The 9,211-nt window shown below is 42.4% G+C and overlaps 1 non-coding gene across 1 annotated transcript; it reads right to left on the reverse strand.

The window, feature by feature from the left end:
* Window positions 1-271: 271 nt before the first annotated feature.
* LOC112726085 (small nucleolar RNA R71) lies at window positions 272-379 on the reverse strand. The gene has a single exon (XR_003165153.1). It is a non-coding gene; the product is annotated as a small nucleolar RNA R71 (small nucleolar RNA).
* Window positions 380-9,211: the final 8,832 nt, after the last annotated feature.

Below are 9,211 nucleotides of genomic sequence, written 5' to 3' on the forward strand. Positions count from 1 at the left end.
TCAATTAGTTTCTCTAATGCAATAGAATTGCAAGTTTCATGGACTTCCATTGGAAGATCCTCATCAATTCTTAGCTGAGTTCTTGCAAATCTGTGACACTGTCAAGACCAATGGGGTTGACCCTGAAGTCTACAGACTTATGCTTTTTTCTTTTGCTATAAGAGACAGAGCTAGGACATGGTTGGATTCACAACCTAAAGAAAGCCTGAACTCTTGGGAAAAGCTAGTCAATGCCTTCTTGGCAAAGTTCTTTCCACCTCAAAAATTGAGCAAGCTTAGAGTGAAAGTCCAAACCTTTAGACAGAAGGATGGTGAGTCCCTCTATGAAGCTTGGGAGAGATACAAGCAATTGATCAGAAGGTGCCCTTCTGACATGCTTTCAGAATGGAGCATCATAGGAATCTTCTATGATGGTCTGTCTGAACTATCCAAGATGTCATTGGATAGCTCTGCTGGAGGATCTCTTCATCTGAAGAAGACGCCTGTAGAAGCTCAAGAACTCATTGAAATGGTTACAAATAACCAATTTATGTACACTTCTAAAAGGAATCCTGTGAATAATGGGATAGCTCAGAAGAAAGAAGTTCTTGAGATTGATACTCGGAATGCCATATTAGCTCAGAATAAAATATTGACCCAACAAGTCAATATGATTTCTCAGAGTCTGTCTGGAATGCAAGCAGCAACAGGCAGTACTAAGGAAGCTTCCTCTGAAGAAGAAGCTTATGATCCTGAGAACCCCGCAATGGAAGAGGTGAATTACATGGGAGAATCCTATGGAAACACCTATAAACCTTCATGGAGAAATCATCCAAATCTCTCATGGAAGGATCAACAGAGACCTCAACAAGGTTTCAACAACAATAATGGTGGAAGAAACAGGTTTAGCAATAGCCAGCCTTTTCCATCATCTTCTCAGCAACAGACAGAGAATTCTAAGCAAAACCTCTCTGACCTAACAACCATTGTCTCTGATCTAATCAAAACCACTCAAAGTTTCATGACTGAAACAAGGTCCTCCATTAGAAATTTGGAGGCACAATTGGGTCAGTTGAGTAAGAAAATTACTGAACTCCCTCCTAGTACTCTCCCAAGCAATACAGAAGAGAATCCAAAAAGAGAGTGCAAGGCCATAACCACATCTCACATGGCCAAACATGGAGAGGAGGAAGAGGCAGTGATTCCCACTGAGGAAGACCTCAATGGACGCCTACTGACCTCCATGGAGTTCCCTAATTAGGAACCATGGGAATCTGAGGCTCATTCTCAGACCATAGAGATTCCATTGAATTTACTTCTGCCTTTCATAAGCTCTGATGAGTATTCTTCCTCTGAAGAGGATGAAGATGTCACTGAAGAGCAAGTTGCTAAGTACCTTGGAGCAATCATGAAGCTAAATGCCAAGTTAGTTGGTAATGAAACTTGGGAGAATGAACCTCCATTGCTCATCAAAGAACTGGATGACTTGACTAGGCAGAGATTACCTCAAAAGAGACAGGACCCTGAAAAGTTCTCAATCTCTTGTACCATAGGCACCATGACCTTTGAGAAGGCTCTGTGTGACCTAGGGTCAAGCATAAACCTTATGCCTCTCTCTATAATGGAGAAGCTAGGGATCATTGAGGTACAAGCTGCAAGAATCTCACTAGAGATGGCAGACAATTCAAAGAAACAGGCTTATGGACTTGTAGAGGATGTCTTGGTAAAGGTTGAAGACCATTACATCCCTACTGATTTCATAGTCCTAGATATTGGAAAGTGTATGGATGAATCTATCATCCTTGGCAGACCCTTCCTAGCCACAGCAAAAGGTGTGATTGATGTTGATAGAGGAGAATTGATCATTCAAGTGAATGGAAACTCCCTTGTGTTTAAAGCTCAAGGATATCCCTCTGTCACCATGGAGAGGAAGCACGAAGAGCTTCTCTCAATACAGAGTCAAACAGAGCCCCCACAGTCAAACTCTAAGTTTGGTGTTGGGAGGCCACAATCAAACTCTAAGTTTGGTGTTGAACCCCCACATTCAAACTCTAAGTTTGGTGTTGGGAGGTTCCAACATTGCTCTGAACATCTGTGAGGCTCCATGAGAGCCACTGTCAAGCTATTGATATTAAAGAAGCGCTTGTTGGGAGGCAACCCAATTTTTACTTATCTATGTTAAATTTCTATTTTCTATTGTTATTTTATGTTTTCTGTAGGTTGATGATCATGTGAAGTCACAAAAACAATTGAAAAAGCAAAAAAACAAAGTGAAAAACATAATGAAAAATAGAACACCCTGGAGGAGACAGTTACTGGCGTTTAAACGCCAGTAAAGGTAGCAGAATGGGCGTTAAACGCCCAGTCTGGCACCATTCTGGGCGTTTAACGCCAGAAATGGGCACCAGACTGGCGTTCAATGCCAGGAATGGGCAAGAAGCTGGCGTTAAACGCCAGAAATGGGCAGCAGCCTGGCATTTAACGCCAGGATTGGCAGAAAGGGGCGTTTTGCACGCTACTTGGCGCAGGGATGAGATATCCTTGACACCTCAGGATCTGTGGACCCCACAGGATCCCCACCTACCCCACCACACTCTCTCTTCTTAACCCATTCACCAATCACCTCAATACCTCTTCCCCAAAAACCCCTCACCTATCAAATCCCACCATTCTCTTCACCACTCACATCCATCCTTCATAAAACCCTACCTACCTCACCATTCAAATTCAAACCACTTTCCCTCCCAAACCCACCCTCTATAGCCGAACCATACACACCCCTCTCACCCCTATATAAACCCATCTTCACTCCTTCATTTTCATACAACCTAAACACCACTTCTCCCCCTTGGCCAAAACACAAAGCCCACTCCATCTCCTCTATTTCTTCTTCTTCTACTCTCTTCTTTCTTCTTTTGCTCGAGGACGAGCAACCTTCTAAGTTTGGTGTGGTAAAAGCTAAAGCTTTTTGTTTTTCTATAACCATTTATGGCACCAAAGGCCAGAGAAACCTCTAGAAAGAGGAAAGGGAAGGCAAAAGCTTCCACCTCCGAGTCATGGGAGATGGAGAGATTCCCCTCAAGGGTGCATCAAGACCACTTCTATGAAGTTGTGGCCAAGAAGAAAGTGATCCCCGAGGTCCTGGTGCGCAGAAATTGTGATTACACTTTGATTGTGTAAAATTCATTGCTCTTTCTTTCCCTGGAAATGGCGCCAAAAACATGATGCCAATACCATGGTTCAAAACTTCACACAACTAACCAGCAAGTGCACTGGGTCGTCCAAGTAATACCTTACGTGAGTAAGGGTCGAATCCCACGGAGATTGTTGGTATGAAGCAAGCTATGGTCACCTTGTAAATCTCAGTCAGGCGGATATAAAATAGTAATGGGGTTTTCGAAAATAATTAATAAAACAAGGATAGAAATACTTATGTAAATCATTGGTGAGAATTTTAGATAAGCATGTAGAGATGCTTTCGTTCCTCTGAACCTCTGCTTTCCTGCTGTCTTCATCCAATCAATCCTACTCCTTTCTATGGCTGGCTTTATGTAAGGATGTCACCGGTGCCAATGGCTACTTTCGATCTCTCTCGGGAAAATGGTCCAAATGCTCTGTCACAGCACGGCTAATCGTCTGGAGGCATCACCCTTGTCGTTGGTTGCATCCTATTCCTCTCTGTGAAAATGGTCCGATGCGCTGTCACTGCATGGCTAATCATCTTGGAGGTTCTCGATCGTACTGGAATAGGATTTACTATCCTTTTCCGTCTGTCACTACGCCCAGAACTCACGAGTTTTGAGTTCGTCACAGTCATTCAATCCCAGAGTCCTACTCGGAATACCACGGACAAGGTTTAGACTTTCCGGACTCTCATGAATGCCGCCATCAATCTAGCTTATACCACGAAGATTCTTGATTAAGAGATCTAAGAGATACTCATTCAATCTAATGTAGAACGGAAGTGGTTGTTAGGCACGCATTCATAGGGAATGATGATGATTGTCACGTTCATCACATTCAGGTTGAAGTGCAGATGAATATCTTAGAAGCGAAATAAGATGAATTGAATAGAAAACAGTAGTACTTTGCATTGATCTTTGAGGAACAGCAGAGCTCCATACCTTAATCTATGGAGTGTAGAAACTCTACCGTTGAAAATACATAAGTGAAAGGTCCAGGCATGGCCGAATGGCCAGCCCCCAAAACGAGATCACAGGATCAAAATACAATCCAGTATGTCTAATACAATAGTAAGAAGTCTAATTTATAATAAACTAGCTACTAGGGTTTACAGAAGTAAGTAATTGATGCATAAATCCACTTCCGGGGCCCACTTGGTGTGTGCTTGGGCTGAGCTTGAGTGTTACACGTGTAGAGGTCATTCCTGGAGTTGAACGCCAGTTTTGGTGCCAGATTGGGCGTTGAACTCCACTTTGCAACTTGTTTCTGGCGCTGGACGCCAGAATTGGGCAGAGAGCTGGCGTTGAACGCCAGTTTGCGTCGTCTAAACTTGAGCAAAGTATAGACAATTAAACATTGCTGGAAACCCTGGATGTCTACTTTCCAACGCAATTGGAAGCGCACCATTTCGAGTTCTGTAGCTCCAGAAAATCCACTTTGAGTGCAGGGAGGTCAGAATCCAACAGCATCAGCAGTCCTTCTTCAACCTCTGAATCTGATTTTTGCTCAAGTCCCTCAATTTCAGCCAGAAAATACCTGAAATCACAGAAAAACACACAAACTCATAGTAAAGTCCAGAAATGTGAATTTAACATAAAAACTAATGAAAACATCCCTAAAAGTAACTAGATCCTACTAAAAACATACTAAAAACAATGCCAAAAAGCGTATAAATTATCCGCTCATCACAACACCAAACTTAAATTGTTGCTTGTCCCCAAGCAACTAAAAATCAAATAGGATAAAAAGAAGAGAATATACTATAAATTCTAAACTATCAATGAAACATAGCTCCAATCAAATGAGCGGGACTTATAGCTTTTTTCCTCTTGAATAGTTTTGGCATCTCACTTTATCCATTGAGGTTCAGAATGATTGGCATCTATAGGAACTCAGAGTTCAGATAGTGTTATTGATTCTCCTAGTTCAGTATGATAATTCTTAAACACAGCTTCTTTATGAGTCTTGGCCGTGGCCCTAAGCACTTTGTTTTCCAGTATTACCACCGGATACATAAATGCCACAGACATATAATTGGGTGAACCTTTTCAGATTGTGACTCAGCTTTGCTAAAGTCCCCATTATAGGTGTCCAGGGTTCTTAAGCACACTCTTTTTTTTGCTTTGGACCTTGACTTTAACCGCTCAGTCTCAAGTTTTCACTTGACACCTACACGCCACAAGCACATGGTTAGGGACAACTTGGTTTAGCCGCTTAGACCAGGATTTTATTCCTTTAGGCCCTCCTATCCACTGATGCTCAAAGCCTTAGGATCCTTTTTATTTGCCCTTGCCTTTTGGTTTTAAGGGTTATTGGCTTTTTGCTCTTGCCTCTTGGTTTTAAGAGCTTTTGGCTTTTTCTGCTTGCTTTTTCTTTTTCTTTCTATTTTTTTTTTTCGCCTATATTTTTTTATTTTTTTTCTGCAAGCTTTGTTCTTTGCTGCTTTTTCTTGCTTCAAGAGTCATTTTTATGATTTTTCAGATTATCAAATAACATGTTTCCTAGTCATCATTCTTTCAAGAGCCAACATATTTAACATTCTTAAACAACAACTTCAAAAGACATATGCACTGTTCAAGCATACATTCAGAAAACAAGAAGCATTGTCACCACATCAATATAATTAAGCTAAGTTCAAGGATAAATTCGAAACCCATGTACTTCTTGTTCTTTTGAATTAAAACATTTTTCATTTAAGAGAGGTGATGGATTCATAGGACATTCATAACTTTAAGACATAGTTACTACTACTAATGATCATGTAATGAAGACACAAACATAGATAAGCACATAACATAGAAAACGAAAAACAGAAGAAATAAGAACAAGGAATGAATCCACCTTAGTGATGGTGGCGTTTCCTTCTTGAGGAACCAATGATGTCCTTGAGCTCTTCTATGTCTCTTCCTTGTCTTTGTTGCTCCTCCCTCATTGCTTTTTGATCTTCTCTTATTTCATGAAGGATGATGGAGTGCTCTTGATGTTCCACCCTTAGTTGTCCCATATTGGAACTCAATTCTCCTAGGGAGGTGTTGATTTGCTCCCAATAGTTTTGTGGAGGAAAATGCATTTGAGGCATCTCCGGGATCTCATGGTGATGAGCTTCATACGCCTCTTGAGCTCCATGAATGGGCTCTCTTGCTTGCTCCATCTTTTTCTTAGTGATGGGCTTGTCCTCTTTAATGAGGATATCTACCTCTATGTCAATCCTAGCCGAATTGCATAGGTGGCAAATGAGGTGAGGAATGGCTAACCTTGCCATAGTGGCGGACTTGTCAGCCACCTTGTAGAGTTCTTGAGGTATAATCTCATGAACTTCCACCTCTTCTCCAATCATGATGCTATGGATCATGATGGCCCGGTCTATAGTAACTTCAGACCGGTTGCTAGTGGGAATGATTGAGCATTGAATGAACTCCAACCATCCTCTAGCTACAGGCTTAAGGTCCAGTCTTTTTAGTTGAACCGGTTTGCCTTTTGAGTCAATCTTCCATTGAGCTCCTTCTACACATATGTCCATAAAGACTTGGTCTAACCTTTGATCAAAGTTGACTCTCCTTGTGTAGGGGGGTGCGTTCTCTTCCATGTTTGGCAAGTTGAACGCCAACCTTACATTCTCCGGACTAAAATCTAAGTATTTCCCCCGAACCATTGTAACATAGTTCTTTGGATCCGGGTTCTTACTTTGATCATGGTTCTTGGTGATCCATGCATTGGCATAGAACTCTTGAACCATTAGGATGCCGACTTGTTGGATGGGGTTTGTTAGAACTTCCCAACCTCTTCTTTGAATTTCATGTCGGATCTCCAGATACTCATTTCTTTTGAGCCTGAAAGGGATCTCGGGGATCACCTTCTTCTTGGCCACAACATCATAGAAGTGGTCTTGATGGGCTTTGGAGATGAACCTTTCCATCTCCCATGACTCGGAGGTGGAAGCTTTTGTCTTCCCTTTCCCTTTTCTAGAGGATTCTCCGGTCTTAGGTGCCATCAATGGTAATGGAAAAACAAAAAGCTTTTGCTTTTACCACACCAAACTTAGAATTTTGCTCGCCCTCGAGCAAGAGCAGAAAGAAAAGATGAAGAAGAAGAAGAAAAGATGGAGAAGAGGGGGGAGGTGTGTTTCGGCCAAGAAGAGAAGAGAGGGTTGTGTTGTGTGAAAATAAGGAAGAATGGAGGGTTATATATAGGGATGGGAGGGGGTGGAGGTTCGGCCATTTAGGGTGGGTTTGGGTGGGAAATTGATTTTGAATTTTGAAGGTAGGTGGAGTTTATGAGGTAGGTTTATGGGGATGAGTGGATGGATGTGAGTGGTGAGGAGGTGATGGGGAAGAGAGATTGAGGTGATTGGTGAAGGGTTTTGGGGAAGAGTGTTTATGGAATTTTGTGAAAGAGAGTGGTGAGGGGTGAGAAAAAGTGAGTGGAGGTAGGTGGGGATTCTGTGGGGTCCACAGATCCTGAGGTGTTCAAGGATTTACAACTTTGCACCAAATTAGGCATGTAAAATGCCCTTGCACACAACTCTGGGCGTTCAGCGCCAGGTTGGTGCCCATTTTGGGCGTTCAACGCCCATTTGTTGCCCATTTCTGGCGTTGAACGCCAGAACCATGCTTGTTCTGGGCGTTCAGCGCCAGCTCCTCTCCAGGGTGCAATTCTGGCGTTCAGCGCCCAGATGATGCCCATTTTGGGCGTTCAGCGCCCAGATACTGCCCATTTTGGGCGTTCAGCACCAGAACCATGCTCTGTTCTGGCGTTGAATGCCAGGCAGATGCTTCCTCCAGGGTGTGATTTTCCTTCTGCTGTTTTTGATTCCGTTTTCAATTTTTATATTTATTTTGTGACTCCACATGATCATGAACCTATAAAGACATATAACTAAGAAAAATATAGTTAGATAAATAAAAATTGGGTTGCCTCCCAACAAGCGCTTCTTTAATGTCAATAGCTTGACAGTGGGCTCTCATGGAGCCTCACAGATGTTCAGAGCATTGTTGAGGCTCTCCAACACCAAACTTAGAGTTTGGATATGGGAGTTCAACACCAAACTTAGAGTTTGACTGTGGGGGCTTTGTTTGACTCTGCTTTGAGAGAAGCTTTTTCTGCTTCCTCTCCATGGATGCAGAGAGAGATCCTTGAGTTGTAAACACAAGGTTGTCCTTATTTAATTGAAGGATCAATTCTCCTCTGTCCACATCAATCACAGCTCTTGCTGTGGCTAGGAAAGGTCTTCCTAGGATGATGAATTCATCCTCTTCCTTTCCAATATCTAAGACTATGAAATCAGCAGGGATGTAAAGGCCTTCAACCTTTACTAACACGTCCTCTACTTGTCCATAAGTCTGTTTTCTTGAATTATCTGCCATCTCTAATGAGATTTTAGCAGCTTGTACCCCATAGATTCCCAGTTTCTCTATTACAGAGAGGGGCATGAGGTTTATTCCTGAACCAAGGTCACACAGAGCTTTAAAGTTCATGGTGCCTATGGTACAAGGTATTATGAACTTTCCAGGATCCTGTCTCTTCTGAGGCAATGTCAGTTGATCCAGATCACTTAGTTCATTGGTGAACAAGGGAGGTTCATCTTCCCAAGTTTTAATACCAAATAATTTGGCATTCATCTTCATGATTGCACCAAGAAACTTGGCAGTTTGCTCTTCAGTAACATCCTCATTCTCTTCAGAAGAGGAATACTCATCAGAGCTCATGAATGGCATAAGGAGGTTCAATGGAATCTCTATGGTCTCTAGATGAGTCTCAGATTCCTTTGGTTCCTCAGAGGGAAGCTCCTTATTGATCACTGGACGTCCCAGGAGGTCTTCCTCCTTGGGATTCACGTCCTCCTCTCCCTCATTGGGTTTGGCCATTTTGGTTATGTCAATGGCCTTGCACTCTCCTTTTGGATTTTCTTCTGTATTGCTTGGGAGAGTGCTAGGAGGGATTTCAGTGATCCTTTTACTCAGCTAGCTCACTTGTGCTTCCAAATTTCTAATGGAAGACCTTGTTTCATTCATGAAACTTACAGTGGCCTTAGATAGATCAGAGACTAAGT

The sequence above is a fragment of the Arachis hypogaea genome, chromosome 11 (assembly GCF_003086295.3).
Source record: "Arachis hypogaea cultivar Tifrunner chromosome 11, arahy.Tifrunner.gnm2.J5K5, whole genome shotgun sequence".
Taxonomy (NCBI): domain Eukaryota; kingdom Viridiplantae; phylum Streptophyta; class Magnoliopsida; order Fabales; family Fabaceae; genus Arachis; species Arachis hypogaea.